General features: G+C 45.1%; 1 protein-coding gene across 7 annotated transcripts in view; it reads left to right on the forward strand.

Moving 5' to 3' along the window:
• Positions 1 to 20,484, forward strand: part of LOC119011507 (disabled homolog 1-like) — a 68,406-nt gene that overhangs the window by 12,867 nt on the left and 35,055 nt on the right. Inside the window, exon 1 of one of the 7 annotated variants that reach the window (XM_037084685.1) lies at positions 5,977 to 6,436. The exons of the other annotated variants lie outside the window; for them this stretch is intronic. The gene's annotated coding sequence lies outside the window, so the exon portion shown is untranslated. Of the gene's footprint in view, positions 1 to 5,976; positions 6,437 to 20,484 lie in introns of those variants that run through there. 7 annotated transcript variants of the gene reach the window in all.

The following is a 20,484-nucleotide window of genomic DNA, read 5'->3' on the forward strand; positions in this document are numbered from 1 at the left end:
ACACCCCCTCCATGCAATGCAGTAAATACAGTGATTGTATTGCGGCCCTGTTTTTTTCTTCAGGGTGGTGACGAGTCCTTTTTTTTTTTTTCCACTCACATGGTTAAAATGAAATCCAATTATATCTGTAATGGGTCTCCAACTCTTCTTCTGCTTTGAAGGAGTCAGCTTGCTTGAGTCACCGCTGTTGGACCCAAATGTGCTCAGTAAATCAGTGATGCGCAATGGCGCAAATGTGCAATGGAGAGAGATGTAGTGTGTGTGGGTCTGTGTCAGTGCGTGTGTGTGTGTGTGTGAGTATGTGTGGTCCATGGCTCCAGCTAATGTTAGGAAGTGACTAAACTCCTGTCAAACTTTGTTACTCTGCTAAGTGTGACGCATGTTACAGCGATGGCTGACTATTTGCATATTTTAATTAAATAGCTGGAATTTAGAATTAATCGCTTCCTAAATTTATGGGGTAATTATATGGTGTTTGTCCTTGACTTGGCAGCGTCACCCACCCATGAATAAATTCATCATAGTCTTGGTGATGGCAGACAAAGTTACGCTGACACCTGCAAACTTTGTTTCCTCCACTTACCCCCCAATTACCCTCCTCTACTTTCTTTTCTGACACAATAAATCACATACTGTCACATTGTCTTTGTCGTCGGGGCCCCCCTGTGACAATTTGATCGCGGTGATGTGTGGGTGGAGAGGAGCGCGCACAATGCGTGCTTGTGTGTGCACGCGTGCGTGTGTGACGGGATTTCTAAGCAGTCTGCGCGCTCGCCAAAATGAAGGGCCCCTTTGACAAAAAAACGGACGTGACCGAAGTGTCGTGCGTTCCCATGGTTCCCTGAAGAAGCTGATATGTGCTTGGAGTTGCTGATCGGGCAAAGATGGCGACAGCTCACTGTTTTTAGATGCGTATAAGAGAAATCCGACTCGCAGTACCCGGAGGCGGGTGATCGACACGCAGGTCAGCGATGAAAACTTCTCTGGACGAGACTATTTTTCAGAAAGACAGTTTTTATGTTAACGTTTCACACAGGCCAACAATCCAATAACTGATGAACATTTTGGAAGTATGCTCATATGATGTCATTAAACAATAAGAGAGTGACATGAATGCAGCAGCAGAAGCAAAAAAAAAAAAGAAGAAAAAAAAAGATGCAAATGGCCCATTCACAGTTGCCAAGACGTTACCACATTTCTTCATCAGACAATAATCAAGATGTGCCTGGCAGCAGATATGTGTGCTCTGCCCTGTATCCAAATACTGTACAGATGCAATGTAACCACAGTGTGTTAGCGCGTCTAATTACGAATGCGCTGCTTCAGCAGATGGATCTTAAATCCGCTGCCTTTTGCCTCCCAAAATGAAAACTGGCACCTGTCAGCGTCCATCTGCTTTACTTCCTGTTCTTGTGATTTAATATCAACAGCTAATAAACCGTCACACCCGGAGCTTGATCTCCAACCATATGTATCCTCATATGTGGCCGTGCTGTGGTGGGACTTAATGTGTCCATGCAAGTGTTTGATCGTCTGTGTGTACGCATCGCTTTAGATGGAATTATGGGTTTACGCTTAATCATCGCTGCCGTTAAATGTGAGCAGCTGTGGTCTGAAGGTGGCGATAGGTACGAGTTTTAGTTGAAAATGTTTAAAAAAAAGAACTAAAATGATCAGCAGGATGTAAATGAATAGCAGTTATGACGTTATGTTGTCTATGTATTTGTTGTGGGCATATCCACTGTCCACAATAGTTGGTTACATCCTCAGATGCCCTCCCTGTTCACTGCTGATGTTCAAGGTTAGTTATAAGACACATACTGTTATATTCCGCGCCAGTCAAGCTAAAGCATGTAGGACTTCTTTTCTACTCATACAGAAAACAACAAAGCTGAGGTTCTATTTTCACAATTGAGTGTTTTAATAAGCCAGATGAGTTGCCGCATCGGAATTTCCACAGTCTAATTATCGCAAGTTTTATGAGCGAGATTTTCTCTGGACCTCTCGCGACCTTGACAAGACAGCTGGTCGGGTTACATGAGATTAATGAGCTGGTGCTCTGGCTTTCGGACTCAGACGTGACAACAATGGCAGAGGGCATGAAGAGGCAAAAGCACAACAAAGTGAAATGTGCGACCTGATTCGCAGCCCCGTTTTAAAACCCTGGAGAGCATCGGCACCGTGCACCTTCCAATGCAAGTATGGCTGCATTAATCCTCTGCTGCTCCTCACTTCCAGCCTGCTGCTTCAAGGTGGACATCTGATCAAGTGACAGTTGAGCTGGAAAAAGGAAGGGACTGACATTTCATCTAGTCCTTTAAGGTGGAAAAGTGCTCAAATTGGTATTAATGTTATTTTTTGGGGGAGTGGAAGAGGATGGAAACACATTCAACATTGGCGTTAAAAAGGTGTGTTAGCAAACAGCTGCCACTTTACACATCCTAGAGACATATAGGAACATTAGCATTTGTTTGGAGTCAAGTTAGCACCCACCTGACCATTATAAATTCAGTGTTAAGCCTTTTATTGCCTCTTTTTGGGGGGGAAGGGATGGGATAGTAAATGCAGCTGATTTATCTGTTTGCTGTTTGATGCTGTAAACAGTTTTGTGGGTATTGCCAGAGCTGTCTTTGCTAAAAGCGACTGAGTTTTGTGCCTGAAAACGAGGCTGATGAGAGCGGTGAGAATTAACCTAAACAGCTTTGTTTACAAAACCAAAACAATTTGCTGAAAGATGCAAAAACGCCCCATAAGCCTCAGGGGGAACTAAGTTAGGTCGTAATTTTCTGTTAATTGTCAACCAAGCATAACCAACCCCTCTTTATTGAATGGTTATTTGGCATACTGTCGCAACATTTTTCTCTCTGCTCGTCCTTCAAAAGCGTGTCTGCTAAATGTTAGCATGGTGTAAATGGTCCTCACGTGACAGTTAGCTTGACCCCCCCCCCCCCATTATCCCCCTCATTTAAAAATGGGTGTCCCACTTTACCACAGGTGCTCTGTGCTTTATCTGTACGTTATGATCAGCTGTGCTACAGGAAAAAAAAAATGAAGAAGGTGGAAACTTTCCAGCAGCCGGAGTCAGTCGGGGTCAGGGGTCACATGTCATTTATCGACGTCAGCCTTCCCTCGGCCGTTCCCTCTCTGAATGCTAATCACTCACACGCCCCGGCGACAATACGATTAGACTTGATTAAAACAGTCCATTAGCATAGAACCCATTGGAGGCCGGGCACAATACTGAGCGGACAGGCCTCTCTCCTCGATAACACGCTCAACTCTGCGGCTGTTTACTCGTGTCAAGAACACGGCTGAATGGCCTGATCAGCGGTCAGGTCTTTAGCAAGCTGTGGAGCAGGACAGCAAATCAGCATGGGCATGTTTTCTGCTGCTGAGGTACATGTGCCGTGATCCCAAAGCTGCTACTCTGTCATTGTAACCAGGAACTAGTTATCGATCAGCCTTCACTCCAAGTTTCCCTGCAGGGGGGGGAGGAGGAGGAGGAAGGGGGGAGGGCAGAGTTAACCATCTCTCCTCTGGGAGATGACTAATCATCTGTGAGGGAGCGGCGATGAGAATTTTTGACTGCGGTAATCTCCGGGTTGAATGGAGATTAACCGCCATGTGGGGTGATGACTCTCGTCTTTGTCTCTTTTTTTGTCTGGATGGGGATCTGCTCGCCTTATCTTATCGCTCTGCCTCATTTCTCCGGGGCAGTTCTGCGCCGTTATCAACACAGCTCCATCTACATGGAAATCAAAGCCTTTTGCAGAAGTGGAATACGATTAGGGAGGGGGAGAAAAGTCTAATCCCCCCCCCCCACACACACACACACGCTAATAACGCACCGCAGCAACCTGCAAAGAGCTGACAAACGACGATGCAGTGCACACACCGTCTGTTGTTGTTGTTGTGAAGGTGGATGGACGGATGGATGAGCAAGGTGGCACAGGAGCGATGTGTTCATGTGTAACTCGTGAAAACATTTCATCTGCGAGGCTTCTTTTTGTCTGTGGGCCTTGAAAATGAGGATTAACTCTCGCTTCACGGAACCCAGCTGCCTGATACTGACCTCCTTTGTTTTTTAATGACCAAAGAGTAGATGCCTGTGTGCATTTGTGCGTGTGTGTGTGTGTGTGTGTGTGTGTGTGTGTGTGTGTGTATGCACAGAAGCAGGGGTGGCCGCTAAAGGGAGGGCGGGTTACAGGGGGGGATTAGAACCCACACAGCAGCCTCCCTCCACAGTAAACAAAAGTACATGGCACTGTACTCTGTGTGTGTGTGTGTGTGTGTGTGTGTGCGTGTGTGTGTGTGTGTGTAAGTGCAGAACATGCCACTGCTGGTGACACCAGACAAAAAGAGGAAGACTGAGTCCATCTGTGAAAGCAGCGGGATTAAGCTGCGCTCAAGCCAAGAGCTGCACGTCAATCAGACGCTAAGTGTATGTGTGAGCGCGCACGATCCTGCCAGTGTGCATGCGTTTGTGTGTGCGCGTTACATACACAACTGTACACACACACACACACACACACACACACACCCCGACCCAGAGCTCTCGTCCGGTTGTGGGGGAGGGAGCGCCCCAACACTGTTGTTTTCATTTGTAATCTGTGGGATGGAGTGAGGCCAGCGACGCATCAATCACACTCCGAGGCGGCAAAACAATGAGAGGAGGGAAAAAAAAATGAAAGGAGAAACTTTTTTTTTTTTCTTCCTCCCAAAACGTGTGAACTCTTGTGGCATCGGTGCATGAATCAGACATGACTGACGCTGTAATGTAGAGTGAAAATGATGTAAAAACAAGAGTGCTGACATTTAAAGGGGCCTTGGTGAATTTTGTATGCCTCAACGAACAAAATAAACAAATCGTCTTTGTTTTGATGACTGAGTACACAGACTGACCTGAGAGGACAACACAGGTTGGACTGTTTGACTTGTGTTTACATTTGGCGGACCCTGCCACCTTTCCTCCCTCTGAGGAGAGCTTGTTTGTTCAGTTTTTACTACATTCACCCTTTCAAGATGAACACAACAATCACGTCTCGCTCACTTTGTATCTACTGGAATGTTCCAGACAGTCTCGTGCGCACCCCCACACATGGGTCGCCCACCACCCACCACCTCCTCCTACTGGTTGCTGTCCCCTTTGAGAAGCTTGTTGTTGCCCTTTCAGGACCCCCCGCTGCTCCCCCATAATGCACCCGCACTTCTCGGCGGCACCCTGTTGGGGCCAGAGTGAAGCCACCAGCGCGCCGGCTTGGCCGCTCGCAAAAAGGTCACGGCTGCCAAACAGTAACAGTAGGTGCGTGTGTGTTGGTGGGGGGGGGCTTGACCTGGATGTAGCAGGAGCCGGACATGAAAGTGGGGGGTCATCATGGCCCCCACGTGCCGCGTACCGGTGATTGAAGCTGGCTCACTCCTCCCCACACCTTTCACCCCGGGGCTGGAGGGGGGGAAATTGAAATCAATACGGCCTTATGATGAGGCGACTGGAGTGGGACAGGGAGGGAGGGAGGGAGGGAGATGCTGATGGATGGCTGGTTAAAGCGGGGGGCGATCAATTACCCTGATGGATTGCTTTTTGGGGATTTCAGAGGAATGAGACGGATCCCTGCTCCTTAAAGAGCGATCGTCCAGCGGAGAAGGAGAAGGAGGGTGCTGCGTGACACCCTTTTGCGAGGCCCTTGGAATATCATTCACTTACATCTTTGTTGTTGTGAGAAGAAGTGGCAACCGGTCCCTCCTCCTCCTCCCCCAATCCTTTATTTTTTTTTTTCGAAAATGTTTAATCCCCTCTCTCCCCTCCCCTCTCTCTCCCTCTCTCTCTCTCTCTCGCTCTACATTATTCTCTGTGCATTTTTAATTTTTTTTTTTCTCTCTCTCTCTCTTCTGTCACCGGGGGCCCAGTTTTCCCCGCCCACTCTCCTCGTTTTCGCCCGAGTCTAGAATAGTGGAGCCAAGAAATAGTTAATCTCTCCGGCTGCCGCTATGATTGGCCGCTGTATGCAGCCCTCAGCCTCCTTGAATGAGAAACAGGGGTAACCAGGCAACTTCAGAGCTGGAGAGAAGAAGAGAGGGGGAGAAAAAAAAGAGAGAGAAGAAGAAGAAGAAAAAGAAGAAGAAGAAGGAGGAGGAGAAGATGACGATAGGGGGCTTCTTTACGGGATCTCAGAAATTATAAAGGGGGGGAGGACATTTGAGGAAAAAAAAAAAAGAAAAGAAAAGCGAGGCAATGTGATTTCACCTTGTGCGTCCGGCAAATGGAATTAACAAATGGATTTTCTTAAACACGCTCCCTCTCCCACTCTCTCTCCTCCTCTCTCTCTCCCTCTCTCGCTCGCTCTCTCTCTCAATGGGGGAGAAAATCGAGCGCTCAAATGAAGGGAACACAGATGTGGATTAAAAACGCGTAAATGGGACACTCCGCGGAGGAAAGGTGAGTGGCGTCTTCCCCCATTAAACCGGGAGTCTTTTTTTTTTTTTTTTTTTTTTTTTGGAAACTGTGAAAGTGTCGGGAGCCGGTCCGAGAGGATGCGAGGTTCGGGCTCGGCGACGTGTCAGGATTTATGGATAGGATGCGTTGGTTGGCCGCTGGTTTGGAAATGGGTTGCGGAACCCGTCCGCCGCTGTGGAAGACCGGTGGTGGTGGTGGTGGGGGGACACACAGTCATATAGATGATAGAATGAAGTGGAAGGGAGGGATAAATCGATGGCTGTTTGGCGGGTTTGGATGTGGAGTCCCTTTTAAAGCGGCAAAAAAAAAAAAAAAAAAAGAAGAAGGAAAAAAAAACGCCGGTCGCCTGTCAGATACGCTGCTGTCCCACATTCGATTGCGCACAGATTGGACACATTTCGTTCGGAGGTGGTTTCGGTGCGTGACATGCATGTGTGGGCACTGCTGCTTTATTAGATGTGATCTAAAGATACAAGTGTGAGCTAAAGGCTGCCACCCCCCCCCCTCCGCAAATATTCAAATGAAGAGATGTCCTGCTGCAGCGGCAGTAAGTCATCCCCAAACGGCGGCGTGTTAACCCGCTCCTGTGCCGTGTGAATGAGTGAACCATGGCGCATATGCAGCTGGATGGATTGAATTATGTCCAGCAGACTGCTCAGCGGGCTGCGCTGGGATGATGAGTACCTGTGGATGGGTGGATGGATGGATGGCTGGCTGGATGGATGGATGGATGGATGGATGGGAGCGCGCAGTGTTGCGCAGCGGCACCGGCAGCGCAGAGCCATCAAAACCGGTGCGTATAGGCCCGGGAGAGGAGAAGAGTGGGTGCTTCTTGGGGGTCTTCATTCACGTCCCAGGGTCATTGTGGGGATAGAAGCAATCGTGTTAATTGTGGAAGCGTCCAGGCGTGGAGGGGTTGTCTGAGCTGCGTCCGGACGTGCAGTTGCGCCCACATTCAGGATTTTCCCGATGAGATTAGATGATATCAGAGGGCGATCACTCCGAAATTCTCTTTCCACTGTCCATAATACACTTGGATTCAACTTTCTGATGGCCTCTTACTGTCACTGGTTCGATCTGTAACCACATTGATCCAATTAGACTGACAGGAACCAATCAGCACCGGCTAAATATTCATATTAATGCTTCATTTCCCCCTATTTATGTCTTGATTTCTTCATAAAAGTGAAAAATAAGAGTTCATCCATGATGGATCTAGCACTGTGCATGTTTAACCCCTTCCTGTCATTATTTCCCATGATTCTTACCTCTCAAACCGCCAACAACGCCTCCCCCCGCCTTTGGATAAAACTGAATATGAGCCAACAAGACCAGTTCAGATGCACAATGCCTCTCTGGACCATATGTCTATCATGATGCCCTGCCTTTTCTGCATGAGCGCTGATGTTCGAGCAGGCCCGGCTGGAGCACGCTCTTGACCACCGCTGTGGAAGAGCAGCAACAGAACAGCCGGCGTCTATCAAGCAAGCCCACCGGCCCACCTACGCCTCAGATGACCGAGAGTCGTGTTTGCGTTGCGTCGTTAGCGTTTTGACATTGGTGCCAGAGTTCACCGGCGACTTCAGCCAAACTGCCGTTAGTAATCTCCTTACAGAGGATGTTCTGCAACAGATCCTAAGCTGCAGCCTCTGGCTCCATTGTAGGACACATGCACACACACACGCACACACACATGCATATATATAACAATTTCCAGTTGTCATCCCAAGACAGTTCTTTGCGGCCCAGTGTGAGTCGGGGGGGCTTAAGACGGAGCTGAACAAAACACTAGAGAGCATTAACTTCTCCAGTCAGAGCTTTGTTGGGTCTCCCAGTGGAATCAAGACACTTAATTTAGCTCCTCGCAGCTAAAGCAGCCAGTGGATATGGGAGCTGTATCTTATCCGATTAGGACCATAATGCCTTTTTTTTTTTTTTTTTTTGCAATTATTATAAAACGGTGAGAGCGGTTTGGTTATTTCTTTTTCATGTCGTGTCAGCACAAGTCACAACAATGCGGCGACAACATTTTCGGCTGATTGTTGTGTCACACTTCCCGAAATCCTCCGGGTTGTCTCGCTGAGCGTTGCCTCTTGCCTATCGTCTCGCTGAAAGCCCAGTGTGCTATCACATTTGTTGTCTCCCCCCCTGTGCTGCAGCGGCATTACCTCAACTTGAACTCCCTCAAGATTTCCCCAAGTGCTCTGAGATAATGCGTCTAACGAACGGGTTGGGGGGGGGTTTACACTGACACTAATGTGGCGTTTCAGCGTGAGACGCAAAGTTGCGGGAGTGGCCTGAATCTTTTATAAAAGTAGTTTTAATGAGCTCGCAAGATTGTGTCTGAGTTCTCATTTCGCTGGTGGCCTTATCACATCTCGTCGGCTCATTAATGGAGACGTGGCTGCAGGCGAAAGGAGGGTCAGAGGTGAACTCAGTTGCCTCGGCTGAAGATGGGGGAGATCGCCCAGATAGCGGCGCATTGTGGGATGCTGAATGATGCACATGCTCATGTTGGGAGTGTAATCAACATGACAGGTGCATCTAAAGTGGAGCGTGCCAGACTGAAAACTACAAGCTGTAAAAGTAGGTAAGGAAAAGGGCCTCGGATGAGTTTAAAGGAATATTGTCATTGGGTGTCATGCAGAGGGTTAGGTAAGAAGAACCTTACAGACACAACACATGTGCCTGACTGTTTCTTGTCCAGGGTTAGGACAAGAGGGCAAGGTTGGCCGAGACACAGATGGGCACATAACTCCAGCAAAACTGTAATTCTGGCACTTTTCTCAAGATTAAACGAACAAGACATCAAGCGTTTGTTTGTGAACTGGAGGTGCTGTTAGCAAGAGGTGGAGGAAGTGCTCAGAGCTCAGGTAAAAGCAGCAGTACCACAGTGTGGAAACACTCTGTTACAAGCATTTCCATCAAAATATACTTAAAGTACCAGAAGTAAAAGTAATCATTATGCAGTTTTTTTTTTTATTTTTTTTTTTTTATAAAAGTGGTTTAACTACTTTATATAGTGATTGTGCTGGGTAGCTTGCTAACTTCCCATCCATAATATTACATCATACTATGTTGTTGATTATATTTTGTACTACTAAACCAAATGGGTAAAGTAACTAGTAACTAAAGTTGTGCAAATAAAGGTAGTAGAGATATATTCCAGTAGAGTGCAAGTATCTCAAAATTGTACTTAAAGGTGCAATATGTAAGAATTAGCCAGCTGGTGTAGTCACACTCAAAACCAATAGGGGTCAGCATATCACCAGAGTGACAGCGAACTGTAGCTGCTATTAGCTAGTTAGCTTGGTTAGCAGTGCATCTAGTGGTCTGTATTGGGAGCTCAGACCGCATCGGACCAGAACAGGCTAGCTGGTTAGCATGCAGTCTTTAGTGAATATCAACACAATGCATAGACCCTGGCATCTAAAAATGCGATTTCTTCACATTCGGTCAAATTTCTTTTTCATTTTTGAATGTTTTCTACTCTTACATTTCGCACCTTTAAGTACAGCACTAGAGTAAACACCAGCTGTTTCCCCTTGTTTCCAGTCTTTAGGCTAAGTTAACAGGCAGCTGGCTCCACCTTCATGTAGTATATGCATCTTTAGCCTTTTGACAATCACCAACATAATGCCCTAAAAAATTTAATTAAAATGTACTATTGGGTGCCGCTCAATTATGTGCTAGTGTCACTAAATACAAAAAGGCGCACCAATGCAACCAGTGTGAGAAATGGCTCTGCAGCCCCGTGAGAACCTACGACAGGTCTCCTACCAACGTCGACATGCTGATGGGTGAAATCTAACATTGGAAAATGGAAAATGTTTGAATAAATACATTTACATTCCGGTTTGTTTGGGCTGCACCAGTTTCAGTAATGAAGCCGGAAACAGGTCCACACATTTAAAATGAAACACAATCCCCACAGCATTTATTAAACTGTCTTCATTAAACTATTATTCACGTTCTAACAAGGACGTAAATTGCAACTCTGTTCCTATTCATATCTTGTTACATAGGAATTCATTAAAATCTTTCCCATATCCATTTTGACATTACCCAAGTAAAATGGGACCACTCTGTTTACAGATGCGTGTCACGTGATACTGTTGTTGTTGTTACTGTTGAATTACATGTTGAAATGAGAGCGACAACAAGGAATCAGGTCAGTAAGTGCTGTTAATGGCAGTCGAGGCTCATGTAATGTTGCCATTGACTCGCCTGTGACGGAGTTGGTTATAGATACATGTGTACGTTCTGTAAAAACGGCGAGTCGAGTGCCATTGGCTTCGAGTGTTTTCTCTCAGTTATGTCCCCTGTCACACCGACCCTGTTGAGCCGACAATGAGGCGGTGACCCCCACCACTACAGAGGCTGTTACTGGAATCAAATGGGGCAGTGAATTGCCAGCCCATCACACAATTATTTCCATTGTGCTGAGCTGGGTGCCGAGTAATCCTTGTGCCTTGGCCTGTAACATCTGGTGAGTGAGTGAAGTGTTCAGCGCGAGGCCGCCGGTGTCAGCCTGCCTCCCACGTTCAGCCGGAACGGCCGTCACTGCCCGCTTCACTTCCAGAGGACTGGGCATCTTCAATGCATCAATGACACCAGCCATCACAAGGGACATGTAGCATGCCAAACCAGTGATTCATTAGGACTCAATTAGCTGGGAGGCATGGGGCGTCCTGCCATATGCCTCGAGGTTCTAACTGCAATCTGCACCCACTCCCTACTACTGTAGTCTCAACCGTCGTTGGCGCCGTACAGTCTGTGCACACGTGTCGCGTGTCGTACAGTACCAGCGCAGGGCCGCGGTCTGTTCCTGCGCACAGAGCCGTCCTCTTTGTGCCGCTGAAACAAGTCAGGGGTGGAGATTTAGCATCTCTGTCTCCAGCCACCCAGGTTCTGAGCTGGGAATGAGTCACAATGACCTTCATCTCAACTCATGTTGCGCCAGTTGGCTCCGTATGAAATACTCATCCATCTACTGAAGTATGAGGCTGTGGAGCTCCAGATACTGTAAATCTTAGAGGGTAAGAAAGGCCCCCCGCTCAATATCGACTTCGCCTCGCTTGCCAAGAGGCGGCGTGTGCTGCCGACAAGATCTATCCGCCCTCAAATCTAGTTTGTCTTCTTATCTGTGCCAAGGTAAAGGCCCCCCCCCACCCAGCCCCGTCTTACGTGCCCCCACCGCCCCGTCACACTCCTCACGAACCCGAAATTAATGAAATTAGATCGGAGCAGAGAGCAGCTTTAAAGAGACCGAGGGCGATAAACACACCCAGTTAAGTTACATGATGTGATGTGATCTGATGTGGCACATGCACATACATGCAAGCTGACATGTGATATTTATTAATGACTGATGTTTCTGAGATCTTAAAGGTCAATATGGCTAACATGGCCTCAGAACTGCCACTGGGCTACTTGTTACGCAGACGTTCAAATATTATTTATATTATTATATATTATTATGCTCAGTTTCAGAGGCGTCTGTCACATGAAGTTTTTCCAGTGAAATGGAACATGTGTGTGGGTTATCATTTCGAGAGGCAGTCAGTCAAATCATTCAGACGTTTGACTACTACAAAGTGGCAGCGGCCTCAAGATATAGAGATCAGTAGAGATCAGAGATCTCTGCCTCCGTCTGCACCTCCCTCTGAAGGTGGAGAATGAGAGGAAAATTCACAAATGAAACCGCAGCCACATCTCTGACCCTCGATTTCACAAGCGACAAAGCTGAAGCTACCTACTGAGACTCCAAAGCTGACAAGACGAGCACTTTTACAGTAGAAAATGTGATGGCTCAGCAGGTCACCCCAAATCTTATTAAATTCGAGACATTTCTTAATCTGCCAAAGAGTCCAGGATGAGTCATGAAACACATTAAACAGGAAGCTAAAAGAAAGATATTTTGATATCTAATAAAAATGTCAGTTTTCTTCACATATATTTGACATTTACAGAGACCGAACTCATGCAGAACCACAGGATAAAAACCTGAAGTTTTTATGTCACCGGGTCTTTAATTTTTCAATTTTTATGCCACGAAATCATCTGGATCATTGGATTCCTCAATTTGCAGATAGAATAAATTCCTACTTTTTTTTCATGTGTGCACATTTTAATAAAATATATTATACTGCATACCTATGTATTAATGATCAGAGAGGAGCATGTCTGGCAGATAACAAGCGAAACATTGATATCCGCCTGATACAGGTGTTAATTAGAGCTGCAGCAATTAGTACCATAGTCATTTAGCAGATTGAAAGCAAATTAATTGCAACTTTTTGATAACTGCAAAAGTGAAAATGTCAACATATGCTGGCTCCAGCTTCTTAAAGGGTAACTCTGCCAATTTTTTTTTGCCAATCCCAGTCTAGGATCATTAAAGTAATTCTATTCTACTTACACAGTGTGTTCATAGGGCTTGAGGAGTACTGCTGCGTATGTGGAAAATGTAGCCTTAAAGCCTTGAAGCTGCATGTAACCTGATAATTTGCCTCGAGCGATGCCACTCAGTGGCCCAGTTACACTGCTGGAAATGTAGGTGCCAGGTTCTATAAAGCAGTCCACTGATCCAGCACTGATAATGGACTCATTATGGATAGTTCAAAACAAGCGATCAAATTCAGGACAGCCTTTTTTTTTTAATTCCACCAATGCTTGAAAACCTGCCACCTACATCACCCACAATGCAGCTTAACCACTGAGTAACAGTTGAACAGATCACATGCAGCTTCTTCTGGAACCACAAAAGGTGTTCTACTACTTTTACTCTTCTACTGCCTGAGACCTGCAAACACACTTGTGTCTGAAAAATTGGTGGGGTTACCCTTTAAGTGTAGGGCTTGGCTGCTCTTCTTTGGCATTTATGACAGTAAATAAAGAGTTTTTGAGTTTGGGACTGTTTTTCGGACAAAAGAAGCAATTTGAAAATGACACTTTGGACTCTGGGAGATAGCGAAAAGCATTTTTTCACATTTTTTTGAAAGTCACACAAAATGATTAATTAATCATGAGAATAACCAGGAGATTACTAAATAATGAAACAACCGTTGTATGTATGTAAAGGTCTGAAATCTGTGACCTATATCTGCCCAAATATATATATGTCAACCTATTGGATTAATTTGTCAGTTATATGATATTGTTTTCTATTACAGAAGAGGGAAAAAAAATGACGGAAACTATCAACATAAAAAGGTTTTTTTTTTTTTTTTTAAGTTGTTCCCATTTTAATTTCAGTTGCCTTGTTTTGAGTGAGTGGCTTCAAGAAATAGAAACGGCCGGGCCTGTTTTTTTTGTCGCTAAAATTAAAAGCGTAACTTTTCAATAATGCCAGGAGCGGCGAGAGGAGCCGGAGAGAGAAAATTGAGTCAACTTGGAGCAGCTCTGCCCCAGTTGTAGGCACGTGCAGCCACCCAACTGCACTCCTCCAGCGTTTTCACCGCATTACCCAGAAACGCTACGTTCGTGTGACCCAATTTATCAGCCTCTCCGCCCCATTCATCTGGTCTCGCTGATGCACTACGGGAGGCTCCATAAGCAGCAGAGCATTCATCACCTCTGAGTAGTGAGGTCCTCCGGTTTCATCCCGTTGGCCCGCTCCACAACCCTATTCCCCACAGGCGGGACAGCAGCTCCATATGTGGCTGATGATTATAATAGTGTGGCGGGGCTGGCAGCAGCAGGGCACTACTGTGGCTCGGATGCGTTTGTGCGTGCATTTGTGTTGGAGTTTCTATAAAATATGCAATCAAATATAAGCTTAGCAGGGGTTTTTTTTCTCCCCCTTCCACTGACAGTCAGTTTAAATATTGTATCTGCCACATCTCTTTACTGCAGCGCTTCCTCAACCCCCTTGAGGTGATTCAGATGTTTAGTTCAGCCTAGAGGAGCTATCAAACTCAATTCTCATGTGATTTCATATCCCCTGATTCGTGTTTTTTCTCATTGAGCAGAGCGCCTTCCCCATGTTTGGATCACTTACAGTTGTGAGTAATCAAACGTTCAATGACAGCAAAAGTTTGCTCACACACAACCGAAGCCTCTTTTTGATGAAACCGCACCAATAACCTGTAACTTTATTGTCATTTTGGAGGATGTAGGATGAGGTATTTCAAGCATTTAGTGCACTAGTCTCCCTATATAACGCTACAGTAACGCAACAATATTGTATAGTACCAACATTATAACCTTCATGAAGGTTGGATTTGATTTCAGACTGGCTTAGTTTTAGCTTTGTGGACCAAATTATAAGGCAACTGGGTGCATAGTGAAGATGATTAAACCAGTTGGTTGTCTGTTGGCTTTATTTTCATGTAGCCAACAAGGGAAACACGAGAGAGGAAGCAGAAAAGTTCAGTGTCTCCGACTATTTATTAATGGTTCAGCTCCTACGCTGTGAAGATGTAGGAAAACATAAATGTTAGACAATACTGTTGAGTAGCAGTTGCTGAAATAAAAAAAGTCCTCTCTTTACCTACACTGATAGCATTTGCATGACAAAATTACATTTAAATCTCTCATCCAGCAAATTGGTCACCTAATGTGGCTAGATAACATCGCTAACGGTTATCTACTCATCCAAAGGATCAAAAATGCTAAAAACACAACATACAAGAGAACAGTAAACTATAAACAATATATACAAAGAGAAAGTGAAATACATTTACAAGTAATCGATGTGAAAGCATCAAAATAACTATAGACATAGGCTGTGGATCGACGAATAACTGTTAGCGACGTTAGCTCTCCACATGCTAGCAACGTCAGGCTGAGCAGTAAAGCTTCGACCTCATTGCTGGATAAGGAAATCAAATCACAAATCAGAGAGAAGGGTGACCGGTTCAACTATTTTCTGTCTGTCCACAGCTTTTTAAGAAGCTAGCTAGCCGACACACTAAATCTTTCTAGTCAAAAACACTTACATGATTATCTATAACATAAAAAATGTTAAAAACACCATATACAAAATGAACGGTAAACCATGAATAAATGGATACAAAGCAAACTGTTAAACGTGAAGTATTTAACTAAGTTACAGGCGAAAAAGTCACAGAGATAACTATAGATGTATAGTGGAGGATATGTAGTGTATATACAGCACATTACAATGCCTGGAGACTGTAGAAAGCAGTATGGAGACCAGTGACAATGTTCCAGTGGTGACTTCTTCTATATCTTTTACATCAGTTTCTCTTTTAAGCACAACACGGGACTGAGTCGTGTCCCAACAGAGATGGACGGAGAAACTACTTTCGCGACAAAGCACTGAATTTGTAAGCGTGTCGAAGCATGGGGCCAATGTGAAAGGGGGCGAAAATTAGCGTGTCTGCCCGGGGTGTCATGTTTACGTCACCGTGGCTACTGCAGAATCATCTGAGGCAGGAATGAATGGTGATTGTACCCTTTCCTGTTAAAACCAACAGCCAAGATGTTAGTGGATATTCTGTCCAGTATGGAAGGAGTTCTGCAGCCGTCTAGTCCTGTCTTCTAAAAATGACATTTATAAACCACTGACTGGAAAAAGCGTATGTTTAAATGAATGCCAAATCGCAAACTGTTCACAGAGAACACATTTGCGAAATATTCATTGACAACTTTTTTTTTTGATTTGCGCTCCAACAACATCCGCTTGTAGCAACTAAACCATGATGACAGACAACAACTCTTCCTTTGAAAAACTTTGCCGCTGAACATAATCCTGGCAGCCCTCGTCACGTATTTGTCAAAACAAATTAGTGGCACATGAATGTAATTTCTGGGAGACAGAGTTGCTCAGCCGCTTATTTACTGACTGAGGAGCGAAATAGTTTTTTTCCTTTAATTTCTGATAATTAGGAGTGCAGCTACATCTATTTAGAGTAACTCTTGAAAGTGAATCAAAAGAGGCCCTGAGCAGGAATGGATTAACTTGCGAGGGAGGCTTGGGGCAAAAAGAATAAGATGTAGAACCCCCGTTGAGCGCCGGTTCCCTCATTCTTATTCAGGAACATTCACCGAATGAGCCCAATATAAACTGAAATAATGACGATTTCAACCTCTCTACGAAATGGAGCCTCAGAATTAGCTACTAATGCATACCTTATAGCAATTTCCACGTACTAACCATTATTTACTGGCCATATGTGAGCAGATTGTCGGGTGACCCTCTCCGTCGCCTATACAAGCCTGTGGATGATGTCTCTGAGTTGTTTAATGCTGCTGGTCGATGGATTTATTTGGGAAGGACTCAGATTTTTCCAGCGACAGTCCAAAGGATGTGGCTCTATGTACGTATACGCCTCGAGTGTGTCGTCGCAGGGCCACTCTGTGCTCGCTAACAGAGAGTTAAGAAAAGGAGTTCTCATTATTATCATTATTTCAGTTTAATCTATTTTGTCACCAAGTGTGTCACCAAGTAACTAAATACATCTACTCAAGCTACTTTGAGGTAGATGTACTATATTTCAGTAAATCCAGTTCATGCTACTTTATGATACACTTCTACTCTACTAGGTTTCAGAGGGAAATATTGTACTTTTTACTTCCCTACCTGTATTCATATGCCTTAGTTACTTGGTAGTTTTACACACAAAACATAAAACCAGCTACAGGTGTGATGATTCATCATAGATGACAGGTGAGGTGTTTTACCCTACACTGTGCAACTGTATGCATCATGAGAGCGACCAAGTTGTAATTTGCTTGACAACAAAACTAACGAAGGAGAGAGCCTGAAAAAATGGTATGATTAATAATAAGAGTTATATTAGCTTTATTTTTATTTTCATATTAATTTGATGATAACAAATTCTCCATAATTAACCACTTTTGAGAACTTTCATTTCTGATACTTTAAGAACATTTTGCTAGCAACAGTGATTTTCACTGTTACTTAAATGCAGGACTTTTATTTGTAACTGTGTGTTTTCACACTATAGTAATAGTTACTTTTACATGAAAGATGTATTCCACCACTGGAAAGATGGCCCTTGCAGAAAACTGGGCCGCCTGTTTGGTAGAAAGACACACTTTTTTTTTCTTTTTTTCATCATTATTATTGGAGATAAACAGGGCTAAAGGGCTGTGGTTATTTCCTTCTGCTCAACCAGATTGCGCCGCGCTGCACCGGACCAGCAAACACTCTGTTGGTTTTGCACCGCTTTCAAAACAGTAAACAGTAAGACAGCTGGCTATAGTAACACACATTAAAATATATGATAACCTTGTAGGCAAGACTCCAACAATGAACGGCATAAACTGCCAACATTATTGTGACAAGTTCCTGTCTAAGTAAAGGCTCTGTTACTATATTCGCCGCTGATCACAGCACAGTGGCCCTGGATCCCTCAGATCCCCTGAAGGCTCGGGGCCCCTCAGCGGTCGGTCAGTTTGACGGATTGGTAATCCAGCGTGCCGTCTCCACGGGGAGTTTACCTACAGGGAGGATGACCTTCATGGAACGAAGCACACGTTTCTGGACTCGGCCCGCTAATGCGCCATCATTACCCTCCATTTATTTATCCATGTCATTATTGGAAAAAAAAAAAGGGTCCGGGGATATTTAACTCACTAGCCATCGACTGAAGCTGTAGAAGCTGACATGTGAGTAACGGACGTCTCACTCTTAACGTCTGATGACATTTCATTTTCCTGAACGTCTGCCCCCGGATGAGTAACTGCAGATGCTCTAATTTGGAACTTTGTACCCCCCCCCCTTTTTTTTTTAAAAATTAAATGGAGATGTTTCTTGTTGTGGCGCCTGCAGGGAACACACTCCGTTGTTTTGATGTAGAGCTGCACCGGGTGACAAGCATCTGGCGCCGCAACAGCGGTCAGCGTGACGCCCGCTGACGAGACCCTTTAGATCACTTCTCATCAGAGCGTCGCAGCTGGAGACCACCCTGATGTTTTCGCTCTAATCAGCCATCAAGTGTCATTTTCCGAGGGCGTCACTCAGGCTCGCATCCATTTTTTTTCTTTTTTCTTTTTGGTCGGTTCGAGATGGCGCTGGCGACCGAGCGCCCGGCTCCTCGGGGAGACGACAGCGCCGCCACTTGTTTGTGTTTGCGATCCGCGCGAGATCTTGACCTTGCGATGCCATTGTAACGAGAGGCAGTCGAATTTTTCACTTATCATTAGCGGCATGATTAGCTGCCAATGGGCTGTGCCCGGCGTGGTTTAATCCCCCCCCACAGTCTCCAGAGTGCGATAACATATGAGATGACAACAGTTTCACACCCAGTTTCACACCTCCCGCAGTTCCATACGTCGCAGCGGCCTAATCACTCATGAGAGATTAATGGCAGACGTTGAGGTGTGGCGGGAGATTCACTAATTACGCCTGCACATACTATATTGTAGTCATGGGAATAGACAGTTTTTGTGTGTGTGTGTGTGTGTGTGTGTGTGTGTGTGTGAGCTTCTTTCAAAGTACAGTTTCACGAGACACCTGTTTCTTCGCGGCGGGAGAAATCGAGCGGCAACAAAAGGCGCCCTCGCGAGAAAGTAAGAAATAGTTGAAAGCACTTTTGTGGAAGCGGTGATATCTGCGGCACAGCTGCAAAAAACAAAAATCACTTCACAGCGAAACACCACTAATTGGGATGTTAACAGGAGTTGTAGGGTAATTTATCTGGGGGGGAAAAAAAAAAGACCTCTCGCGGCGCTTTGAGGAGCTCCTACAGCTGGCTGTGAGAGGAGAAAAAAAAAAAAAACTAGTAGCGGAGTCATGAAAGGAAAAAACCAAATAACCCATCTGCGTCATCACAGCAGAACGTACGAGACGCGCTAACGTTCCTTTGTATGTAATGTCAGTCACTCTGACAATTTTCTCTCGGGCGTATTTCTGCCAAACCAGCAGTCTGAGAGGAGTTTTCACGGCGGAACAGAAACCATCGGTGGAAGGGAGACTGTAGCATCGCCGCTGTGTACAAACATGACAAACGAATGACCAAAGCAGAACATAACCAACTTCTTTTCTCAGCACACAAACGGACTCGGCCCCTCAGGGACTGTGTGAAGAGTGCTTAGATGAGGCGGGCGGCTGAATCTTTTACAGCTTTATTGAGCTTTTCAATGATCCAGTGCTTTCCTTATATCAAAATAAGTAACAGAAGTTTAACAGTGTTGAATTGTTTCCCAAATTGTATATTAATTGAAATCTTGAGGTGGCCACAATCTGAATTTTCATAACGACAACGCCTTGCGTGAAAAGAAAAACATTCGTCAAGATGAAACCACAGAGTTATTGTCTGACGGCAATGGAAGCCCGTTTCTGCTATTTAAAGAAAAAAAAAAGATGATGATGATGAAATGATGGAAAAATATTACCACGGCAGGTCTTCAGTTTGAGATAAAAGAAAGAATCATGATGAAAAAAAAAATAGAATTGTGAGGTAAAAAGCCAAATTATAGCAGAGAAAGTCCTAATCACAAGATAAAACGTTGAAAATTGTGACTCTGAAATTAAGACATTTCCATCGTTTATACGTCAGTGGAATCTCCTAATATTTGTGAGTCTTCGAACTGCCGTGGAAACACAAACAACAAAAAGAAGGGTTGTTCCTCCTGGGTGCAACCGTTCAGGAAACTCTGGTTGGAAACGCAGCTTAAGTGTTGTCTTTGGCTGCAACTGAGGCGTTTTTTGTTTTTTTGTTTGTTCCAGTGAAAAGTCTCCGAATAACCCCCGGTGCACACTACCTGCCCAGCACCACATGACAGCCAGACGATGTTAGTGACAACCTGGTGAGCATGGTGGAGATTTTAGCAGGCAGATTGGACCGAAAACAGAGCAAAAGCATAGCGAGGTGACTGAGCGAACCAGACACCGGAGGCAGCTCTGCGCAGTTCAGGTGAAGGCTGGAACGCTGAGGTATAAATCTGGGCTGCGGAACAAATTCAGAACACCCTCATTTCACCGAAACGCAAACAACAACAACGAAAAAAAGGAACATAACCCTTCAAGTTGTAGGACTGCCTCTTGTTCCACATGCGTATGCTTCTTGCAGTCGCTCGAGGTGACAACAGCAACA

The sequence above is a fragment of the Acanthopagrus latus genome, chromosome 21 (genome assembly GCF_904848185.1).
Source record: "Acanthopagrus latus isolate v.2019 chromosome 21, fAcaLat1.1, whole genome shotgun sequence".
Classification (NCBI taxonomy): domain Eukaryota; kingdom Metazoa; phylum Chordata; class Actinopteri; order Spariformes; family Sparidae; genus Acanthopagrus; species Acanthopagrus latus.